Genomic DNA, 25,398 nt, shown 5'->3' on the forward strand with positions numbered 1-25,398 from the left:
CAAAAACATATCTTTTTGCAAAGACATTCTTGCCAGCCGGCCCCCACACACACAACCTGCCCTCCTTTCAGGGCAGCTGACAAATGCTCTATATATAACATAGGCTTGTGTGTTAATGATGCAATTGAAAACCATGGACAAAGTTCAGTCTCTACATTGGTGCGCTTGTAAGGGGTACACCTGTTAAGGATGTCCTTAAATTACTAACCCAAAAAACTCGCTCTATGAGACACAAAAGCAACATCAAAAATCTAAGTCCCTGGGCTTGCTCAGTTCACCAGAAATGCAGAGGCAGAAGCATAAACAAAGCTGCAATCGTGGCTGAAAGCATGAGATCTGTGTTTATTTTTTTTCCCGATCGCATGCTTTCCAGCCTGAAGGACAGATGTGAGGTCTTATTGAATTATTACGTAAAAAAAATCTATAAAAAAAAATCAATTTTTTCCCTCAGTTTAGGCCGATACGTATTCTTCTACATATTTTTGGTTAAAAAAAAAAATCGCAAAATGCGCAAAAGTTATAGCGTCTACAAAATAGGGGTTAGTTTTATGGCATTTTTATTAATATTTTTTTTTTACTAGTAATGGCGGTGATCAGCGATTTGTATAGGTACTGCAACATTATAGCGGACACATTTTTGGGACCATTGCCATTTTTATAGCGAGGAGTACTATAAAAATGCATTGATTACTATAAAAATGCCACTGGCAGGGAAGGGGTTAACACTAGGGCAAGGAAGGGGTTAATTATGTTCCCTGTGTGTGTTCTAACTGAAGGGGGGGGTGGGACTGACTAGGGGAAATGACAGATCGCTATGACAATCAGGCATTTGTCCCCCTAACAGGACGGGAGCTGTGTGTTTACCACACACAACTCCCGATTCTCGCTCTGGGACCAGGGACGCTGAAGGGGAACTCCACACCAAATTAAAAAAAAAATGGCGTGGGTTCCCCTGCAATGGCACATCAGGCCCTTCGGTTTGGTCTGGATCATAAGGGGGAAAATCTACGCCGAAAAAACAGCGTGGGGTTCCCCCAAAATCCATACCGAACCCTTATCCAAGCACGCAGTCTGGCCGGACAGGAATGGGGGTGGGGACGAGCGAGTGCCCCCCCTACTGAGCCGTACCAGACCGTGTGCCCTCAACATGGGGGAGTGTGTGCTTTGGGGCAGGGGGGCACTCCAAAGCACTCTTGTCTTCATGTCGATGGGGACAAGGGCCTCTTCCCGACAACCCTGGCCGTTGGTTGTCGGGGTATGCGGCCGGGAGGCTTATCAGAATCTGGGAGCCCCCTTTATTTAGGTGGCCCCTAGATGCTGCCCCCCCCACCCTATGTGAATGAGTATGGGGTAAATCGTACCCCTACCCATTCACCTGGGGGAAAATGTAAAGTGAAAAAAAACACACCACACAGATTTTTTAAATAATTTATTAGTCAGCTGGGGGGTCTTCTGCCGGGGCCCCCCACCCACTTTAAGCTCTTTTTGATTGGGGGGCACCCGGGCTTCGACGTTTTCTGCCGGGGGGTGCGCCACCCCCGGGCTTCTCTGCTGCCTCCGCCGGCGCCCCCACCCCCTTTAAGCTCTTTTGGATTCAAGGGGGTACCCGAGCTTCAACGTCTTCTGCCGGGGGCCCCCCCACCCCCCTTTAAGCTCTTTTTGATTGGGGGGGCATCCGGGCTTCGCCGTTTTCTGCCGGGGGGTTGGCCACCCACCCCCGGGCTTCTCCGCTGCCTTCCGCCGGGGCCCCGGGCTTCGCCGTTTTCTGCCGGGGGGTGGGCTTCTCTCCGCCATCTTCTCTGTTCCCTCTTCTGCCTGGCTCCACCGCGGGGGCCAGGGCTTCTCTCCGCTGTCTTCTTCCTTCTTCTGTTCCATTCGATGTTGACACGACAAGCTCTCCTGCTGTAATGCCGTCTGAGCGGTGTGCATCGACTTATATAGGCATAGGGCGTGGTCACCGGGTGTGCCACCCTGCGACCCCAACCTTTGAGACATCACATTCCCGGGCATCATGGGAATGTGATGTCACAAAGGTTGGGGTCGCAGGGTGGCATCACCCGGTGACCACGCCCTATGCCTATATAAGTCGATGCACACGCTCAGACGGCATTACAGCGGGAAGCTCGATAAGGGTTTGGTCTGATCTTGTTTTTTTCAGCGTAGGTTTCCCCCTTACGATCCAGACCAAACCGAAGGGTCTGATGTGCCACTGCAGGGGACCCACGCCGTTTTTTTGTTTGAAATTTGGCGCGGAGTTCCCCTTCATGGTCAGCGCAAGCTGAAAACAGTTCGGCCTTTCACGTGCGCCGTCTCAAGCCACGCAAATACAGCTACACCGCTTGGGATTTACCAAGATTTTCCCGGCGTAGTGAGACGGCGTGCGTGAAAGGACGAAATTGGCCGAGCACGCATGCGCAGTATGCAAATAAACCTCCCGAGGCTTTAGGCGTACTTGCGGCGATGTTTTCAGAAAAAAACACTTTCCACTTTCGATTCGGCCCGTAAAACGTAAAACAAACACATGTCAATACACTTCCCCACATCACCCCACATCCCCCCCTAATAAACTCCCGCCCAAATCCCTTCTATTTACATTTCTAAAGCCGTGCGCCAGGGTCTATAGAGGGCACCATGCGCCATCTCCTGGGCGCACTAGGCATTATAGTAACTAAAGAATACACTGCTCTGCCGGGGTATTTCTATTAGTAAATGACAAAAAGGCTGTTTACTCCTGTCTTTGCTTCATGAATCTTGGAGCAAAGGCTTGGTAAATCAGCCCCAGTGGGTATGGAGGGTTTCTCAATACTTTTTACAATCGAACAGGCCATATCGCATTCCCCGTCGTCCAATCCCTTCCTCAAGCAACCCAGGACAGTTATTATTAAAATGTTAAATGACAGAGATAGAGATTCATCCTTTCCAACGCATGTCATGGAGGGGCAATATTGACAATGGTAATAAAATCTCCTTCTTCCCAGACTTCTCGATTGTAGTACAGAAGAAACAAAAATTATAGAAATCGAGCGATGTTTGCGATTAAAACAAATAACTATTTTCAATGTTATATCCAGCTAAATTGAGAATTATGGATGGAGAAATGTTCTTCTTTTTTGAAATACCAGAAGCAGCCAACGTATGGTTGGAGAAAGATATACAAAGGAAAACAAAAAGTCTTCTTGATTGTTAATTAACCACTTCCGGACCGCCTCATGTACATATCGTCAGCAGAATGGCACGGGACAGGCACATGTACGTACCTGTACGTGCTCTGCTTGACGTGGGTCGGGGGTCCAATCGGGACCCCCCCCCCCGGTACTTTGCGGCGGTCCGGTTAGCTTCAGCAGCGATCCGGGATGAGGGGGCGGCGGTTCGTTTTTTGTCCGCCCCCTCCGGATCGCTCCCCAGCCAATCCGCTTCCTCCCCTGCCCTCCTCCGCCTGCATTGTAAACACAGGCAGAGGAGGAAGTGATGTCACCGCTCCTCCCGCCGGTATATTAGTCCGGACGGAGGAGCGGAGACATCACACAGTGAGTACACAAGCACTACACTGACACCTGTACACATAGGCATACAATCCCCCCCCCCCTGTCACCCCCCCGATCACCCCCCCCCAGCCCCCCCCTGTCACACTGTCACTAAATAGCAGTGATCATTTACTGATCACTGCATTTAGTGTCAGTGTGACAGGCAGTTAGTGTCAGGCAGTTAGTGTTAGGTCCAGGGTAGCCCCCTACCCCCCCCCCCAATAAAGGTTTTAACCCCTTGATCACCCCCTAGTTAACCCTTTCACCCCCCTTTTGCCAGCGTCACTAAGCGATCGTTTTTCTGATCGCTGTATTAGTGTCGCTCGTGCCGCTAGGTAGCTAGTTATTTTTTGAGGTTCGCCCGCCAGGTTTTATAGCGTTAGGTACCCCCATACATTTTCTAATAAACAGGATAAGAAAAAATAAAAAACAGAGGGTGCCTCCAGGTTAAACGTTTAAGAAGCTTTTTTTAATACACAGACAACAGTGTAACTTACATGATAAAATCTTAAAATCCAGTATGGAAGTTTACTCGATCAATGCTGGGGGGGGGCGGGTAGAAGGGACGTCGATCCGGGCTGGTTGTTATGCTGTTTTTGCTCTCGGGTATCTCTCCTAAGCCAGTCAGTCCTTTTGCTGTAAAACAGCTGGTCCGGAGGGATAGTGGAAACGAGGCCCGGAGCTCAGCGTAGGCCGCGGTGACGTCACCAAATGCGACGACGTTTCAAAGCTGGCGCCGTCGGATGACTTAGCGCGCTTCTTTCTCAAGCATGGGGAGATGAATGTGGAAAAAAGGTCTATTTGTAAGTGTACAGGCGAGCGCCATCTTGTGGAGAAAAAAAGGAAACTGATCCTACTTTTTAGAAAAAAACACATGAAATACTGCACGCTCAGGACTGGCATATGGGCATGTTTCCAATGACAATAAATAAAAGCATGTTAAAAATATATATAAATATGTGTCTTTGGAATACCTTGGGATATACAGGAATACCAAGGATAAGTAAAATAAAATAAAAAAAAAAACAACTAAAACTCTTCTCTTAAAAATTGTTATTTGTGTATGGATATTTAATATATTAACCAGAAAATTGGTGAAAAATAGGGCTGAACTTATAAAAAAAAAAAAAATATATATATATATATATATGTATAAAGGATAGTATGTATATTAAATCTAAATTAAAAATTAGGGGAAATTAAGGTTAGACTTTAATTTAATGGAGAATATCAAGGTATAATATATATTTAGATTTAGATAATGCATTTAGGGGTCATTTTAGAAGATGTATTAATATTATGATTGGTTCCATGCAACTTTGTTGTGCACTCCCGGGGGACCTCGCACACGTATGTACAATAGGAGTTGTTTTTATAGCAAATATTATTTCATATATTCATATAACAAACATTTATATGAAAAACACATGTCCATGTAAAAACATGAACATATCCATACATAAACATTTATGGAAGAGAACCATATTAGTGGGTGGGGTTAATATGGTTCTCTTCCATAAATGTTTATGTATGGATATGTTCATGTTTTTACATGGACATGTGTTTTTCATATAAATGTTTGTTATATGAATATATGAAATAATATTTGCTATAAAAACATTTCTCCTATTGTACATACGTGTGCGAGGTCCCCCGGAGTGCACAAACAAAGTTGCATGGAACCAATCATAATATTAATACATCTTCTAAAATGACCCCTAAATGCATTATCTAAATCTAAATATATTATATCCTTGATATTCTCCATTAATTAAAGTCTAACCTTTAATTTCCCCTATTTTTTAATTTGGATTTAATATACATACTATCCTTTATACATTTATATATATATATATTTTTATATTTTTTTTTTAAGTTTCAGCCCTATTTTTCACCAAATTTCTGTTAATATATTAAATATCCATACACATATAATAATTTTTAAGAGAAGAGTTTTAGTTGTTTTTATTTTATTTTATTTTACTTATCATTGGTATTCTGTATATCCCAAGGTATTCCAAAGACATATATTTATATATATTTTTAACATGCTTTTATTTATTGTCATTGGAAACATGCCCATATGCCAGTCCTGAGCGTGCAGTATTTCATGTGGTTTTTTTCTAAAAAGTAGGATCAGTTCCTTTTTTTCTCCACAAGATGGCGCTCGCCTGTGCACTTACAAATAGACTTTTTTCCACATTCATCTCCCCATGCTTGAGAAAGAAGCGCGCTAAGTCATCCGACGGCGCCAGCTTTGAAACGTCGTCGCATTTGGTGACGTCACCGCGGCCTACGCTAGAGCTCCGGGCCTCGTTTCCACTATCCCTCCGGACCAGCTGTTTTTACAGCAAAAGGACCTGACTGGCTTAGGAGAGATACCCGAGAGCAAAAACTGCATAACAACCAGGCCCGGATCGACGTCCCTTCTACCCGCCCCCCCCAGCATGATCGAGTAAACTTCCATACTGGATTTTAAGATTTTATCATGTAAGTTAACACTGTTGTCTGTGTATTAAAAAAAGCTTCTTAAACGTTTAACCTGGAGGCGCCCTCTGTTTTTTTTTTTTTCTTATCCTGTATACATGTTTGGAGTCCCTGCTCTGGTCTCCCCTGCTTTGGAAGGCTTGCCCTAGGACAGCGTTTTTGGGACCATCAGCTCATCACAGAACAGTGTCTCTCCCTCCAAGACCATCGCAATCACTCATCATTCCCAGGTTCATTCTTTTTATTATTTTTTTATTTTATTTTTGTCATTTTTTATTTTTTGAATTTTCTTTATTTTTTGTAACAAGGATTCATCACTTATTCAGCGGACTTTTTCTCTACCCATGTGTTACTAATTTTCAGCGCCACAATTTCCTTTGTTGTATCCATTTTCTAATAAAGGTTTTAACCCCTGATTGCCCCTAGAGTTAACCCTTTCACCCCCTATTGCCAGCGTCACTAAGCGATCGTTTTTCTGATCGCTGTATTAGTGTCGCTGGTGCCGCTAGGTAGCTAGTTATTTTTTGAGGTTCGCTCGCCAGGTTTTTATAGCGTTAGGTTCCCCCATACATTTTCTAAAAAAGGTTTTAACCCCTGATTGCCCCTAGAGTTAACCCTTTTACCCCCTATTACCAGCGTCACTAAGCGATCGTTTTTCTGATCGCTGTATTAGTGCCGCTAGGTAGCTAGTTATTTTTTGAGGTTCGCCCGCTAGGTTTTTATAGCGTTAGGTACCCCCACACATTTTCTAATAAAGGTTTTAACCCCTGATTGCCCCTAGAGTTAACCCTTTCACCCCCCTATTGCCAGCGTCACTAAGCAATCATTTTTCTGATCGCTGTATTAGTGTCGCTGGTGCCGCTAGGTAGCTAGTTAGTGCCAGTAACGCTTACACCCACGCGCAAAGCATACTCCCCCCATATGTGGAATTACACCCCAAAATACATTCTGCTGCTTCTCCTGAGTACGGGAATACCACATGTGTGAGACTTTTTGGGAGCCTAGCCGCGTACGGGACCCCAAAAACCAATCACCGCCTTCAGGCTTTCTAAGGGTGTCAATTTTTGATTTCACTCCTCACTACCTATCACAGTTTCGAAGGCCATAACATGCCAAAATAGCACAAAAACCCCCCAAATGACCCCATTTTGGAAAGTAGACACCCCAAGCTATTTTCTGAGAGGGATGTCAAGTCCATGGAATATTTTATATTTTGACACAAGTTGCGGGAATATGATAAACTGATTTTTTTTTGCACAAAGTTGTCACTAAATTATATATTGCTCACACATGCCATGGTTATATGTGGAATTGCACCCCAAAATACATTCTGCTGCTTCTCCTGAGTACAGGGATACCACATGTGTGAGACTTTTTGGGAGCCTAGCCGCGTACGGGGCCCCGAAAAGCCTTAAAGATTTCTAAGGGCATACATTTTTGATTTCACTCCTCACTACCTATCATAGTTTTGAAGGCCATAAAATGCCAAAATGGCACACAACCCCCCCCAAATGACCCCATTTTGGAAAGAAGACACCTCAAGCTATTTGCTGAGAGGCATGTTGAGTCCATGGAATATTTAATTTTTTTGCCCCAAGTGATTGAATATTGACCAAAAAAAAAAAAAATTACAAAACGTTGTCACTAAATGATATATTTCTCACACATGCCATGGTTATATGTGGAATTGCACCCCAAAATACATTCTGCTGCTTCTCCTGAGTACGGAGATACCACATGTGTGGGACTTTTTGGGAGCCTAGCCGCGTACGGGACCCCAAAAACCAATCACCGCCTCCAAGATTTGTGTGAGTGAAATCAAAAATGTATGTCCTTAGAAATCTTGAAGGTGGTGATTGGTTTTCGGGGTCCCGTACGCGGCTAAGCTCCCAAAAAGTCCCACACGTGGTATCCCCGTACTCAGGAGAAGCAGCAGAATGTATTTTGGGGTGCAATACCACATATAACCATGGCATGTGTGAGAAATATATCATTTAGTGACAACGTTTTGTAATTTATTTTTTATTTATTTTTTTGGTCAATATTCAATCACTTGGGGCAAAAAAATTAAATATTCCATGAACTCAACATGCCTCTCAGCAAATAGCTTGGGGTGTCTTCTTTCCAAAATGGGGTCATTTGGGGGGGGTTGTGTGCCATCTTGGCATTGTATGGCCTTCAAAACTATGATAGGTAGTGAGGAGTGAAATCAAAAATGTATGCCCTTAGAAATCTTGAAGGCGGTGCTTGGTTTCGGGGCCCCGTACACGGCTACGCTCCCAAAAAGTCACACACATGTGGTATCCCTGTACTCAGGAGAAGCAGCAGAATGGATTTTGGGGTGCAATTCCACATATAACCATGGCATGTGTGAGACATATATCATTTAGTGACAACTTTGTGCAAAAAAAAATCAGTTTGTCATATTCCTGCAACTTGTGTCAAAATATAAAATATTCCATGGACTCGACATGCCTCTCAGAAAATAGCTTGGGGTGTCTACTTTCCAAAATGGTGTCATTTGGGGGGGGTTTTGTGCTATTTTGGCATTTTATGGCCTTCGAAACTGTGATAGGTAGTGAGGAGTGAAATCAAAAATTTGCGCCCTTAGAAATGCTGAAGGCGGTGCTTGATTTTCGGGGTCCCGTACGTGGCTAGGCTCCCAAAAAGACCAACACATGTGGAATCCCCGTACTCAGAAGAAGCAGCAGAATGTATTTTGTGGTGCAATTCCACATATAACCATGGCATGTGTGAGCAATATATCATTTAGTGACAACTTTTTGTAAATTTTTTTTTTTTTGTCATTATTCAATCACTTGGGACAAAAAAAAATATTCAATGGACTCAACATGCCTCTCAGCAGTTTCCTTGGGGTGTCTACTTTTCAAAATGGGGTCATTTGGGGGGGTTTTGTACTGCCCTGCCATTTTAGCACCTCAAGAAATGAGATAGGCAGTCATAAAATAAAAGCTGTGTAAATTCCAGAAAATGTACCCTAGTTTGTAGACGCTATCATTTTTGCGAAAACCAATAAATATACGCTTATTGTGATTTTTTTTACTAAAGACATGTGGCTGAATACATTTTGGCCTAAATGTTTGACTAAAATTTAGTTTATTCGATATTTTTTACTTTTTGTTATAAGAAAAATCATTTTTTTTCTAATTTTTTGATCTTTTTCCGTTTATATCGCAAAAAATAAAAATCGCAGAGGCAATCAAATAGCATCAAAAGAAAGCTCTATTTGTGGGAAGAAAAGGACGCAAATTTCGTTTCGGTACAACATTGCATGACCGCGCAATTACCAGTTAAAACAGCGCAGTGCCAATTGTAAAAACACCTTGGGTCTTTAGGCAGCGTATTGGTCCGGGGCTTAAGTGGTTAATCTACTGATTTATGTTTTCTCTTTTCTTCTCCTTTCCTCTTCAGATATCTATATTTGAATTGATGCAAGAGTGAAAGGGCGCAGCAAGAAATGTGAATTACAACTTAATAAAGTGCATTAGTGTCAACAAATAATCAAATGTCCATAAAAAAAATGTGGATATTTAGACAATACATTTATAGATGTAAAACAATAATTAGTTTGGGTTTTCTAATGCTCCAACACTCGTGCCTTCTATAAAGTGCAACGTGCATTAATCAAAGTGCTTCACCCAAAGTGTCATACAATTGTGCACCAGATATCCAAGGTCATAAATGACCACCAAGCATATAGGAGAATTTTTTTCTCAAAATCCTTCCTCCTTCAAGCCTCACACTCACCTTACTGTTCCCAGATATCAGCAGAACTTCATCTCAATCCATTTACATGGGATATACTCTTTTCTCAGCATAGGCCCTTTTTCATTCAATCTGCAAAGTGTTTGGCTCCAGCACAATGAGCCACAAGGAGGCAGAGATAGTGTAATACAGAAAAGCCCGGAGAAAAACAAAGAATGCCATAGGCGGAGGGCGGGCATGACTGGGTTAAGATGGGAATGGAAGAGGGGGGAAGTGTATTGGCAAAGTAGAAAGTGGGAGGGGAGGGCAGGCCAGTATAAAAAGTAAGAGCCCTCCCACTTCTGTAACACTTCCCCTAGAGAAATTTTGCGATGTCACGGATTCAGGAGCTCCTGGCAGAACTCAGGGCCGAAGCCTCCTCCAGGGGACAAGACTGGGTTCAGCAGAACCTGGGCCCGATCATGGATCCGCCTGCGGTGGGTCCACAGACTAGGGGGAGGGAGTCAGCGCGAGCTAGGCGCTCCAAGCCGCCTGAGCGCTTCTCCCCTGACCTCTCCCCAAGAGCCACGCGCCCCGGGAATCCAGCTTCGCGGGCCCCGTCGGGCCCCCCCCGCCAAGCGACGCAATGCTACAGCTGGGGGGGACACCAGACGGAATCCTCAGCCATAGCGCAGCTCTACTGGCGGCCGCTCCGGGAGCTCCGGATCGGCCGGTTCGCCCGTTCGCCGGCGGGAAACGGAGCGCGCGGGCCCCTCCCACCTTGCTGGGAGGCACGTGGGGGGGCCTCTGCAGACAGAAACGAGGGCCGCGGACCACGGGCCTACTACCTCCGCGACCGGGTCCTTGCGCCAGATGGAAGGAGATGCGGGCAGATCTTCAGGCAGGAGTGAGGGCAGCAGGGCTGGAGAGAGCCCCCCCCCGTGCGGGAAAGTCGGCGAGGAAATCGAGCGGCGGGTCCGCCGTGAGGGGGCGGAGCCAAGAGGCGGCAGGACCTTCGCCTTCCAGGGATCCTTCCCCTGGGGGGTTTTCAGCACATGAGGTCGACCAGGCTGGGAACAGGTCGGAAGGGGAGCTTTCCGGATCTGAGGAGGAAGAGGTTAACGTGGTGAGAGCTGCAACGGTGGACTCTGGACGGTCGGCTGGGGCTCCAATCCACAGGCAACCCGGTAAGTCTTCACTAAATAATCATGCTATTACTGTTGTGGGTAATGGGGTGGTCAGTGGTAGCCAGGATGCGGGCAGTAAGGATCTTTCCAAGGGGGAGGAGGCTGGATTCAGGGTTTTTTTGGCAGGGATCAAGGAGTTGGTTTCCTGATTTGAGCAAGGGGGGGTGAGGCTGGCCCAGCAGGGGCCTGGGGGTCTCCACGGAGTAGTGGTACAATGGCTAGTGCGGCTGCGAGGGTACCGGACACAGGGGTAGTGCAGCCCCCGACGCCGGTAGTGCCCCCTCTCTCTCCTTCCCCGGCGGTGGTCGAGGGCACACAGAAAAAGGGGGAGGAAGGCACCAAGACATCTGCGGAAAGGCAGGATGTGGTCAGGCTGGACGATGCAGCCAAGTGTGAGGTGTATATATGTTTTGAAGGACCGTTGGGGACACACTTGAAGGCGGAGGTACGCGAGAAAATAGAAAAAGGTGAGTATGTGGAGATATTCTCGCTGTTGCCACTGGAGAAGTTTAACCTGGACAGGGTTAAACCAGATGACTACAAGAAAGGCGATGAGGAGAAGCGTAGGTATCGTCTCATTCCTCGTACTTTCTCGAATTGGCTGCAGGCCTTTGGCATTCTAGCTAGTGTGATTAGCACTAAGAAGCCGGAGTGCTTTTTGGGTACCAGGATTCCATAGGGGAGGCGTATAGGGTTTACGGGGGCACTGCTTGGCTGCGATATGACGAGCAGTTTAGGCAGCGGATGGCGATGCGGCCGGATTTGAGGTGGGACCACAAGGACATTAATTTGTGGGTCCGCCTCATGACGTCTGCACGGGCCCCCAATCAGTTTTTTCGAGACGGGGCCGGCGGGTCGTCCTCCTCTGGACAGTCGGCCAGTAAAACAAAAGGGGTTTGTTGGCAATACAACGCCGGAAGTTGCAAGTTCGGGGCCTCTTGTAGATTCAAGCACGAATGTTCTGGCTGCGGGGGATCCCACACCCAGGCGAGATGCTTCAAGCAGGGAAAAGGTCGCTCAGGTGAGTTTGGCAACAAGAGGGAAGACTCCAGTGATGGTGGGAAGGATGCGTCCGTTCCTAAGTAGGTATCCGGACAGGCAGGTCGCCCGCTTACTGGAAGAGGGCTTCGCGGAGGGTTTCAGGATTCCGTGTTCAATGCGGGAAATTCCACCGGTTCCTCGCAATTTGCGGTCGGCCTTGCGGCATCCGGAGGTGGTTTCCGAGAAACTGCTGAAGGAGGTGGCTTTGGGGCGGATGGCGGGCCCTTTCACAGAGGCTCCCTTGCCCAACTTGGTGGTTTCACCTTTGGGGGTGGTTCCAAAGAAGGAGCCAAACAAATTTAGGCTCATACACCACCTTTCCTTTCCAAAAGGGGGGTCGGTTAATGACGCCATAGACCCGGACAACTGTGCGGTTAGTTACACGTCGTTTGACGCGGCGGTGGCGTGGGTACGGCACTGCGGTCAGGGGGCATTGTTGACTAAGGCTGACGTTGAGGCGGCCTTTCGGCTGCTACCGGTGCACCCTGACAGCTTCCGCTTGTTGGGGTGCACTTGGGAGGGCGAGTTTTTTGTCGATCGGTGCCTGCCCATGGGTTGCTCTGTATCGTGCGCTTTGTTTGAGCAGTTCAGTTCGTTCTTAGAATGGGTGGTCAGGGACGTATCGGGGGTTAGTTCCATCATCCACTACCTAGATGACTTCCTTTGCGTGGGACCGGCAGGATCAAGGACGTGTGCGGTACTCTAAGGGACATTGGAGCACGTTGCGGACCGCTTTGGGGTTCCATTGGCCCCGGATAAGACTGAAGGTCCAAGGACGGTTATCACCTTTTTGGGGATCACGATAGACTCAGTCGCCATGGAGTGCAGTTTGCCGGCCGGCAAAGTTGATGCGCTGAGGGTGGAAACAGGAGGTATGTTGTCGGCTCAAAAGGTAACGCTGCGGGCTCTCCAATCGTTACTGGGCAAGCTCAATTTTGCATGTCGCATCATACCCATGGGCAGGGCCTTTTGTCGACGGCTGTCGGCCAGCACGGCAGGGGTGCGTTCACTGCACCATTTTATCAGGTTGTTGAAGACTCATAGGCAGGATTTGCGAGTGTGGGACACGTTTTTGGAGTCCTTCAACGGAAGGGCTTTGTGGATGTCGGGGCCAGTGAGCAACTTCGATATGGAGTTGTTTACAGATGCGGCGGGTTCCACGGGCTTTGGAGCCTTTTTTCAAGGAAAATGGTGTGCGGGCCCTTGGCCGCCTTGCTGGGTACAGGCGGGTTTTACAAAGAACCTGATGCTGCTGGAATTGTTTCCGGTGGTGCTGGCAGTGGAACTGTGGGGCGAGACTTTTCGGGATCGAAAAGTTCGTTTTCACGTGGACAACATGGGAGTCGTTCAGGTGCTTAACAAAGCGTCCGCTTCATCGCCACCTGTGGTGAGTATGCTACAGAGGTTGATTTTACGTTGCATGCAACTGAATATATTTATTTATGCAGTGCACATCCCTGGGGTCGAAAACGACATCGCTGATGCGTTATCTCGTTTTCAGTGGGACAGGTTTCGGGAGTTGGCACCGGAGGCGGAACAACGAGGACTCCCTTGTCCCGACGGGCTATGGAGGATTGCCTTGGAGTAGCGCAAGGGTGGATTCGCAGGTCGGTGAGTGAGACGACGTGGGCCGCTTACAGCAAGGTTTGGCAGGAATGGGAGGAGCTAGGCCGCGAAACAGGGGTCGAGGTCACGGGGCCTGAGGTGCGGCTACTGGTTTTATACTTTGTTTCACGTTTGATGGAGGAAGGCGCATCGGTTTCTGTTTTGAACAGGAAGGTGGCGGCGTTGGCATTTTTATTTAAATGGCAAGGCATGCCGGATTTCACCAAGGAATTTTGGGTGAGACAGGCACTGAAAGGGTATAGGAGGGGTAAGCCCAGCAGGGATGCCAGACGGCCAGTGTCGTTTGGGGTACTGCAAGGTTTGTTCGATTGCTTGCCGGAGGTCTGCGCCTCGGCATACGAAGTAACATTATTTCGCGCGGCATTTGCGTTAGCTTTTTTTGGAGCCTTCCGGATAGGGGAATTGGTTAGCCCTTCCAAGAAGACGCAGGGGGGGATCTGGAGGAATGAGGTGAGTTGTGAAGGAGATAGGGTGGCACTGTGGTTGAGGAAATCCAAGACTGATCAGAAGGGCAGGGGAAAACAGGTCTTGGTATTTGAGGTACCAGGGTCACCTTTATGTCCCGTGGGGGCGGTAAGGAAGTTTTTGGAGAACCGCCCTGGGGGAGGGGAGTCCCTTTTGATACATGCAGATGGGTCGCCGTTATCCAGGTTTCAATTCACGGCGGTGTTTCGCTCTTGTTTGAGGTCACTGGGGTTGGCGGACAAGGAATATTCATCCCATTCCTTTAGGATTGGAGCAGCCACAGAGGCAGCCAGAAGTGGGCTAGACGAGGAGTCAGTGAAAAAAATAGGGAGATGGGAGTCTAATAGGTTTCGGATTTATGTACGCCCTCATTTGTTAGTACAGATATATAAAAAAAAAAAAAAAAAAAGTTGTAACGAACTCAGTAAAGGGGGGGGCCTAGTGTTAGCGGAGGGGTCTAAAAAATGTTTAGTGTTGTAAGGCTTATTGGCTGGGCGGCTAGGTTACGCTGGAGCTATTTTCTTTTGTCTTACAGGTTCGGCGCCGGCCCTGGTATGGATCATGGGGCACTCCTATGTGTATTGGGGGGCCAAGAGGGCAGAGGCCAGACCGGAGGGTAGACAGCTGGGTTTTCCCAGGGAGGAGGCTAGGATTCACTGGATAGGGGTACGGGGGATGCTTTGGAGCAGGCTTGTGCCCGAAGTGCATAAGTATGCGCGGTTGGACCAACCGCCCGACGTTCTTATTTTGCACGTGGGCGGGAACGACCTTGGCCTTAAGTCAATGTTGGACCTGACCAAGGACATAAAGTTCGATGTCCTCAGGCTGCGCATGGCTTTCCCGGACATGGTAGTAGTATGGTCGGACATGGTGTCTCGCACGTCGTGGCGCCTTGCCAGATCTTGGGGGGGCATCAATAGGGCCAGGAGAAAAGTCAACAGGGATGTTGGGAGGTTCATGGAAAGGAACGGGGGGTTGGTGATTCGGCACCTGGAGCTTGAGGAGGATACTTGGAGGTACTTACGCAGGGATGGGGTGCACTTAACTGATGTGGGCATTGATATGTGGGTGCTGGGGCTGCAGGAAGGCATCAGTGGGCCCTTAGGGTGTGGAGGGTCGCCCAACTGTAAAGGTGGTTTACAGTAGTGCGCTGTGGCGGGTGTCGGTCGTTTTGCAGGAGGAGGAAATACCAGTAAAAGATGGGTCAGGACTTGTCGTTGGTATGGGTCCTGAGATTTGGGATTTCAGCAAGTGGAGGCTTAGCTGGAAGTAATGGTAATGGGGCACTGCGGTCAGGATTTGTCTTTGAGCCAGTAAGTCGGCTTGAGGCCTATTATCGGATTGAAGAAGGCCGCAGTGCAAGAATGGTACAAAAGTTTTTAATAAAAGGTTTCCTGCAAAAATTGATCACACCTTGGGTTATGGAAAGTTGTTTTTTTGAGTTATGTTAAAGTTTTATATTTTTAAATAAAGGAGGCTGCTACGGCCATGTTTACTCCACACCCTCGGTTTGGTCTAAGTTACTTTATATGGTATAGTATTAAGTATGGGTAAAAGTCTGAAGTAACATAGATTATACAACAGTCAAGAAAAGCCCGGAGCAAAACAAAGAATGCCATAGGCGGAGGGCGGGCATGACTGGGTTAAGATGGGAATGGAAGAGGGGGGAAGTGTATTGGCAAAGTAGAAAGTGGGAGGGGAGGGCAGGCCAGTATAAAAAGTAAGAGCCCTCCCACTTCTGTAACACTTCCCCTAGAGAAATTTCCCACCCACCCTTCCCTAATGATAGAGTTGGAGTTGTGTTTTGGTGTCTTTTCCTTTGTGTCTCCTTATCTATACAGATTATGACGTTTGCCTATGTCGTGGCAGTGGCGGGTGTCGGTCGTTTTGCAGGAGGAGGAAATACCAGTAAAAGATGGGTCAGGACTTGTCGTTGGTATGGGTCCTGAGATTTGGGATTTCAGCAAGCGGAGGCTTAGCTGGAAGTAATGGTAATGGGGCACTGCGGTCAGGATTTGTCTTTGAGCCAGTAAGTCGGCTTGAGGCCTATTATCGGATGAAGAAGGCCGCAGTGCAAGAATGGTACAAAAGTTTTTAATAAAAGGTTTCCTGCAAAAATTGATCACACCTTGGGTTATGGAAAGTTGGTTTTTTGAGTTATGTTAAAGTTTTATATTTTTAAATAAAGGAGGCTGCTACGGCCATGTTTACTCCACACCCTCGGTTTGGTCTAAGTTACTTTATATGGTATAGTATTAAGTATGGGTAAAAGTCTGAAGTAACATAGATTATACAACAGTCAAGTCTTTTTAATCCATAAAATCACTTACAAGGCTTGTAACTTGTGTCAGGTACAGCAGAGTTTCAGCACAGCTTGAGGAAAGGCAGAGGCCCGGGCCATCACTAGCGTGTGATACAAACAACGCGACATGCGCCTCAGCTGTTTCAATGGGGTGAGGAGCTCTTGTATCATGCGTGCCAGGCAACAATCTCGGGTGAAGCACTTTGATTAATGCACATTGCACTTTATAAGAAGCACGGTGTTGGAGCATTAGAAGACCCAAATGAATTATTGTTTTACATCTATAAATTTATTGTCTAAATATCCACATTTTTTATGGACATTTGAATATTTGCTGACACTAATGAACTTTATTAAGTTGTAATTTACCTTTCTTGTTGCACCCTTTCACTCTTGCATCAATTGTTTATTAGTAACACTAATTTTGGAGCTGCACTTGAATATTTAGACATTCACATTTATTGTAGATTGGCGCCGTTTTTTTACATCTATATTTGAATGCTGAAATAGTGGACTATTTACGGATTTTTTTTGGAAAGGCATAAATACTTGTAACTGTTTAGAGCCATTACACAGCCACAAGCCCCCATCCCAGTCCACACGGGACTCGTACAAGGGGACTATCTCCAACCAGTTTGGGCATGTAAGAGATATTCTTTTTTTTTTCTCTCTCTCTTTCTCTCAAGACATTAGTGTCTTGGTCTCCCGCTCAGTACGGTTCTCATGCAAAGAGAGCTTAAAAGACCCAGAAGGTCGTTATATTGTGCTACGTTGCTCATTAAATGATAAAAAACCTTGTGTTGGTGAATGTCTATGTTTCCTCCCCCTTATAATGATGAAGTGTTGAAACATTTCTTTGGGAAAATGGTACAGTGGCTGAACTTACCAGCCCTAAGTATGAGAGATTTTAAAAACACAATGAATGAGGAGGAAGATAGACACAAAAAGTAAACAGAATTAAGAGAACTAGGGTTGCCGGCCATCTACAAGAGATGGGGTTAATAGATATGTGGAGAATTAGATATCCATTAAGAAGAGAATACTCATGTTGCTCAAGTACATATGGATCTTTGTCAATAATATATTTGGCCCTGAGGAATGATAATTTTCTCCCATGGTTAGAGTCAATTCAATATGGCCCTAGGGGACTTTCTGATCTTTCCCTACATATATTGACTATACAGACTGAGGGACAGTTATCTTCTCCACCTTGGAAAATTAATCCACAGTGGCTGTCATTAATGTCAGAGGAGGATATGATAGAATTACAGCTGATAGAATTTTTCCAAAAGAATACACTATGAAGGCTTATATGCGTGGAGTAATGATTAAAGGAATCTATAAAATTAAGTTTGAGTTCATCTAGAAGAGAAGAGAAGGAAGTAATGCAAATTGGGACTCAAACAGAGCAGGATTAGATTACGGATCCCATAGAAGTAAAGCGTCTAGCATGGCAGGAGGCCCAGAAAATATATAAAACTTTATCTTTAAAGCAGAAAATAGCAGATTTTTTCAAAATCAAAAACATTATGAGATGGGGGAACAGGTGGGACGTTAAGCTGGCTGATAGTTCAAGCACAAGAGGGCCTGATAACTATCGCAGCAGTCAAAGATGCAGAAGGAGCAGTGATGCATGATACAGGTAGCATTCAGAATAATAGGATTTTTTAATACAGTTTATCCTTTAACCACTTCATTACTGGGCACTTAAACCCCCTTCGTGCCCAGACCAATTTTCAGCTTTCAGCGCTGACGCATTTTGAATGACAATTGCGCGGTCATACAACACTGTACCCAAGTTATATTTTTATAATTTTTTTCCCACAAATAGAGCTTTCTTTTGGTGGTATTTGATCACCTCTGCGATTTTTTTTTTGCGCTATAAACATAAAAAAACAGAACATTTTGAAAAAAACACAATATTTTTTACTTTTTGTTATAATAATATCCCATTTTTTTTAAAAAAAAATAAAAATTTCCCTCGGTTTAGACCGATACGTATTGTTCTACATATTTTTGTTAAAAAAAAATCGCAATAAGCGTATATTGATTGGTTTGCGCAAAATTTATAGCGCCTACAAAATAGGGGATAGATTTATGATTTTTTTTTTTTTTTTTTTTACTAGTAATGGCGGCGATTTGCGATTTTTTTTGTCCGTCCTGCGATATTGCGGCGGACGTATCGGACACTTTTGACACAATTTTGGGACCATTTATAAACATTTATAAATGCACTAATAAAAAATGTGCTATAAAAATGCACTAATTACTGTATAAATGTGACTGGCAGTGAAGGGGTTAACACTAGGGGGTGAGGAAGGGGTTAAATGTATTCCCTCATTGTGTTCTTACTGTGTGGGGGGAGGGGACTGACTGGGGGAGGTGACCGATGCTGTGTCCCTATGTAAAGGGACACAGATCGGTCTCCTCTCTCCCTGACGGCACATGGAGCTCTGTGTTTACACACAGAGCTCCACGTCCCTGCTGTCACCGACGATCGCGGGTGTCTGGCGGACATCACCGCCGCCAGGCACTCGCATTGGCTCCCGAGCGATGCGCCGTGCACGTTGTTTCCCCGCTGCGCGCCTCCAGCGGCGCGCACAGGGAATGACAACAATAGGACATCTAAAGACGTCCACTCAGCACTTGAGAGCCGCACTGTGGACGTCTTTCGTCCATAGCGCGGATCCCAAGCGGTTAAAATCCTTTTCTTGGGAATACATCACGGGACACAGAGCCTTAATTACTTAATGGGTTATGTAGTCACCACAGGTGATTAGAAACTGGCAAACCCAATTAGAATTGAGTTCCTCCCCTATATAACCCCTCCCAAATGGAGATTACCTCAGTTTTGTAGCAGGCAATAAGTGTCCAAAGTTTAACTCCGAAGAGGGGCGGGAGATCTGTTTCTCCGTGATGTATTCCCATGAAAAGGATTTTACAGATAAGCTGTATTAAAACAATCCTATTTTCTTTTCCAATGTTTTTATTGAATTTCAAAGTAAAAATACAATAGAAAGACAGGTATGATCTGTCCATGCAGTATAATTCAAGTTACAGGTACGAGTCAATGAGGACACGACAGTATAACCAGCGTATGAGAGTTACCCAAATTTATACCACAAAACTGTCAACAGACATAAAGAAAGGGGTTAAATCCGAGCCACTACCGGGCCTCTCAACGGAGAGCTCAACTGACCTCAAGGACCCGTTACTCAGTAAAATAAGAGAAATGTATATTGGCAATAAAATAATAATAAGAAAAATAAAAAGGATAAAAGAGCACCAAAGGGAAAAGACTAGAAGAGATAAGAGAAGGAAGGAAGAAAGAAGGAAAGATGGGGGAAGGCACTCCAATCTCAAGGGGTCATTCTCCAATAGTAATCTACATCTCACGTAGTCGTGAGATAGTCAATCCAAGGGTCCCAAATTCTTGTGAAAATATCAACCTTGTCCGCCAGGATGGCAGATAACCTCTCATTCACCATTATCCAAGATAATTAACCTTCAGCAGATAAAAGGAACAGTGGGGGACCTCCAAGACCTTGCTATTGAAATCCTAGCCGCTGTAAATATGTAAGCTATTAGCTTTTTTGTGCATTTCGATGTTCCCTTGATCGGACGTCCCAACAGTGCATCCAGAGGTGACTTACGGAGATTGACCTGGGTCAATGAGTATATAAAGTTGTACGTACGGATCCAAAACCGTCTCACCTTCGGACATAACCACCAAACGTGGTACATAGTACCATCCGCAGCACAACCCCTGAAGCACCGCGGGGATGCCCCAGGGACAAAGGTTGCCACTCGCACAGGGACCATGTACCACCTCAGCAATACTTTGTAGTTTGCTTCTATCAAAGAGGTGTTGATATAAGTCTTAGAGGCACTTTGCGACAATGTACCCCACTCAGCAAGGTCCAATGACACGTATCCTGTTCCCATTTCAACATATAGTCCAACTTTTGGGAGCTGGAGGATAGAAGACCGTAAATCAGGGATATATGTCCCGCATGTTTATCAAAGGTCGTACAGAAGTGCTCCATGGGAGTACTAGTAGTAACGTCAGAAGCACGATTCAGTGATGACAAAAAATGGGCAATTTGGTATAGCGGAAAAACTCAGTATTTGGGAGTTTATATTTCTCCTGCAGGGCCGATCTTGAGAGAGCTCCTTTATGGTCACAGAAGTCCGCTATCCTTAATAGACCCTTATTGGTCCACCAGGTAAAGTCCTGGGGGTGGAAACCCGGGGTAAACAGAGGATTATGAAACAGTGGCGCCAGAGGCGTATGCGGAGACTTAAATTTATGTTTAGCCGTTAGGCGGTCCCATAGGCTGAGAGAGAACGACAGAGACGGACACATTATGGGCGGTCTGTCCCTCCCCTTAAGCCACATTAAGTGGGAGATCTCTCTGTCCGAACATGCGGAGGATTCCAATTCCATCCAGAGCGGCCTGGGTCGAGCTGTATGGAAGCGGGTCAGATGGGCCAATTGATCTGCATGAAAGTACCTGAGAAGATCAGGCACACCCAAACCCCCTCCCAATTTAGGAGTGTACAATGTCCGTCTGTTCACCCTGGGCCTCCTGTGATCCCATATAAAATCTAGCAATTTAGCCTGGAATCTTTTGAGATCTGCACCCACTATTGCAATCGGAAGGGTCCTAAATAGGTACAACACCTTGGGAAGAATAGTCATTTTAATGGAATACAGCCTACCGAACCACGACGGGGGACTCCCAGACCATCTTTGGAGATCATCCAGCAGTCTACGAAACAGGGGGGGGTAATTCCTCTTATAAAGAGTGGAGAGGGTCGGGGTCAGGAAGATGCCCAGGTAAGGCAGGGCATCCTCCTGCCAGCTGAAAGAGAATGACTGTTGAAGGGTTTGAACTATGTGAGGTGGTAGGGAAACATTGAGGGCCTGGGATTTAGACTGATTCACAGATAGTCCCGTAAATGTTGCGAATTTTCCTAAGACGAGATTCAAATGAGGTAAAGAGGTAACTGGGGAAGAAAGGAGCAATAGGATGTCATCCGCAAACATCGTGCATTTATGCTCTCGGCCCCCACAGCTGACGCCCAGGATGTCCGGATGTGTTCTAATCTTAATAGCGAGAGGTTCTAAGGCCATAATGAACAACAGGGGAGATAATGGGAGCCTGTCGGGTACCCCTACCTATATGTATATCCGGGGATCGATAGCCTTTAACCGAAAGATTTGCAGTAGGGGCTGTGTAAACCGAGCGAAGCGTCGTCAAAACATTTGACCCAAACCCATACCGCCCAAGTATGAAAAAAAGGTAATCCCAAGACAGGGAATCGAAGGCCTTACACAAATCCAATGACAATAGCAAGGCACCCCGCTTCCCTCCTCCATCCCAACCAGAATTCAGGGCCGATATTATGTCTATAAAGCGTCTAGTCTGATCCGAGGCCTGCCTATGAGGCACAAAGCCCACCTGATCTGGATGGATGTATTTAGGTAAAAACAAATTCATACGCGTAGCTAGTACCTTTGTTAGCAATTTAAGATCGACATTTATCAGCGATATAGGGCGGTAGTTCGCACAATCGCCGAGATCCTTATTAGGTTTGGGAATGACGTGTATAAAGGCCCTATTTTCGTGTGGCGGAAGGGGAGAACCCTTTCTCAGGTCATTAAAAAAGGCACAAATATGCGGGATCAATATCGCGGCATACTTACGATAATAATGACCTGTGAAGCCATCAGGGCCCGGCGATTTCGATGGATTTAGGGATTTAATAGCAGCTGCAATTTCACCCGGCGTAAACTCCGCCTCCATTATCTCCACATGGTCTGTGGACAACATGGGGAGGGGCAAGTCTCGCAGAAAGTCCTCCGCCTCAACCACATCGAAGGCCCTCGGGGGTGTGTATAATTTAGAGTAGAACGTGGAGAATTCTCGGAGTATGGACTGGGGATTTTGATTAGTCAGTCCAGATCTCAACCACAGTTTAGGGAGACCAGGACTAAATGGCCGAGGAGTTAATTTTCTCGCTAATAGCGTATTCGGTTTATCGCCTAAGGTGTAATATCGGTGGCGGGCCCATCGGACGGATTTTTCAGCCTTAGTGGTTAGGCTCAAGTTCAGGGCCGTCCGGGCCTCATCGATCTGGTTTCTAAAGTCAATATGTGGGTTAGCTGTTTGGTCGTGCATAAGCCGGTTAAGCTCATCCTCCTGATGCCGGATAGTTTGCTCCCATTCCCGCTTCACTCTAGAGGCCAATTGCAGTAATACCCCCCGAATGGTGACCTTATGAGCAGCCCAGAGTGTTCCCAGTACGTTTTGTGGACATGGGAATCATACGTAAAATCCCTAGCAGTAGGGTGGAAGTCCCTCCAAACATCTATCAGATCATAGCTGTGAAGGAGACGTGCCATAGCGCTGCTCCGCCTAGGGACATGTTTCAGCACCGCTCTCCCAGGGTTAGATTTGTCGAGAATCCGATCTAATGAGGTATTGCTATCTCCCCCAAACACCACATGACCCGCCACATGAGGCATTAGTACGTCCAACATGGAGCGAAAGAAGGGCAATTGGCCTACATTAGGGGCGTAATAGGAAAGAAAGGTCACCTCCCTATCGTGAACCTTCCCCACCACCATGACATAGCGGCCTTCCTTGTCTCTGATCACAGTTGATGGCGTAAAAGGAACCTTTTTAGCGAAACAGATTGCGACGCCGCGTTTTTTATCGGGGCCGTTAGACAGAAAAAACGTTGTGTATCTCGAATGTAAATATCTAGGGGCTGAGGTCTTAGAAAAGTGTGTCTCCTGTAAAAGTAGGACGTCCGCCCCCATTTTGTAATAATGCTGAAATGCTTTAGATCGTTTGGTGGGGGAATTAAGGCCCTGGACATTGTGAGTCAAAATAGTGTAGTCTGCTGGATGTCTAGGAGTCATAATGGTCCGGTCTGCTGTACTCACGGTTTAGAAGCCTCAGAAATCGAGCTCCAGAAGTCCCCCGAAGCCCCCACCATACCTTGTTTCGATGTAGGAGTGCACCCCAGAAAAGAGAAGCTTGGAGGAAAGAAAAAGAAGTCAGGGTAGGAAAAAAAAAGGTACAAATAAATCAAAATAGTAATCATCGCCTCGTTCTCCTTTCCCTTTCCTCCCCTCTAAAGAGGAAAAAAAGAAAAAAGAAGAAAAGAGAAAGAGGAAATAACAAAAAAGGGATTCTAGAGCATAAACAATAACTGAAAAATGTTTTATAACACACCGTAAACCAGTGTGTCCCTGGGAGCAATCAACTCCCAGCACTCAACGTAAAGTCGCCTCAACCAACTAGGAGGAGGCAAGTTCACCCTAAGTGGCACGCTTTTCCACCCCAATTCAGTCGCAAAATGAGAAGAGCGGGCTGAATCGGTCAATAGAGCTCAATAAGGAGAGCAAGGGGGGACCCAGGCCCAAAGGCCATATCCAGGTCTGCCTCCTTACCGGAAAGCTAAAAAATCGGTACAAACTAAGAACCAAAAACATAAAATATATATAAGAAAAATAAAGGTTGAGGCACAGAACGCAATCTCAGGATGGTCTCAACCACTTTCCAACCGAACCACGGCCGCAGTTCAGAGAGGGCCAAACCCCCACAACCTGTAAAAAAAGGTGAACAAATTCACAGGCATTCAAGTGTTCAAGGTAGGCTTCTTGCTCTTGTTAGGGCGGCCTTGCTGGGACCAGAGGGGGGACACTGGCCTATCCCTCATCTCAGAGGCGCTGGAGGGGACCCTCGGATCCGTCGAGATTAGTCCCAATCCCCGGAGCAGCTCCTCACCAGACTGGAAGGTAGAAAAGGAATGGGGTTTCCCCTTGTATGAGAATGAGAGTCTGAACGGAAACGACCACCGGTATTTAATGCGGTGATCAATTAGATGGCCCAAAAGAGGCTTCAACGCCCTCCTCTTCTGAATCGTCGATTGGGAGATGTCGGCAAATATCTGAACCGAATGTTCCAAGACGGGCACGTTTGCCTGCGACCTAGCCGCCATCATCACCTTCTCCTTAATTCTGTAGTAATGTGGCTTGAAGATAACATCTCGCGGCAAACCGTCAGGCCTGGGAGCCGTTAAGGCATGATGGACCCTATCTAACTCCAACTGATGAGGGGAAATGTCCGGTATCAGCTGCATCATCAGAGCATGGACAGCCTCCTCCAGGTCAAGGACCGTCTCCGGGAGAAATTGTAGCGCCTGGACCTATTTTCTAGATCTTCGATCTTTGCGTTGGCCTGGTCCAGTTGGTCCTGTAGGGAAGTAATCATCCTGGAATTTTGATTCACACGCTTTACTGTGCCATCCATTTTAGTCTCAATACTGTCCAGTCGCACTCCAATGTTTTGAAAATCAGCCTTCATTCCGGAGGTGATCATTGTACAAGCCTTCGTCAATTCTTGCTGCAAAAGGGCAGAAAACCTAGCCAGCAATACCGTATCTCCAGAGTAATGGGCAGCAGCCGTCACTGGGGCCTGCGAAAGTGCAGAGCTAGTCTGGCTGTAGGTCAGTTCAACAAGTTCCGCCATTTGTCTATCAGTGGAGGAGACAGGGGAGGCAGAGAATAGCAGTGCTCTGTCAGGGGAGCTGGAAGATGGAGAGTGTTGTGAGCAGCCATTTTGTGGGGAGGGGAGCGGGTCTGGAGACTGTGAGGAGAAGGAATCTCTGTGTATCTCAGCCTGAATAGAGACAGAGCCAGGACCCCACACTGTGGCTGTCGCCGCAGAGCGCACACTGCCCCCCCCTCCCAGTACCTGAGTCTCTCATCGCCATCTGAGTCATGGAGGGCTGCAAGGGTGGGAAGTCATTCACCACCTCCATTGGCAGCTGTGCCATCCACGGGGATCCCGGATTCAGCTGGGGACTCTCCCGCTCCTCAACCCCTCTGCTCTGTTCCTCGGCGGTCCGGGGAGATAAAGGCTGGACCTGGGAGCCGCCGCGCGTCGAATCCCCCTTCCCCAGCGCCATCTTGCCTGGCGGGGACGACTTCTGGGCCTGTGAAGATCTGGTCTGCCGGGCTCTCTGTGAGGGCTTACGCTGGTGG

This window comes from Rana temporaria, chromosome 12, assembly GCF_905171775.1.
Source record: "Rana temporaria chromosome 12, aRanTem1.1, whole genome shotgun sequence".
Classification (NCBI taxonomy): domain Eukaryota; kingdom Metazoa; phylum Chordata; class Amphibia; order Anura; family Ranidae; genus Rana; species Rana temporaria.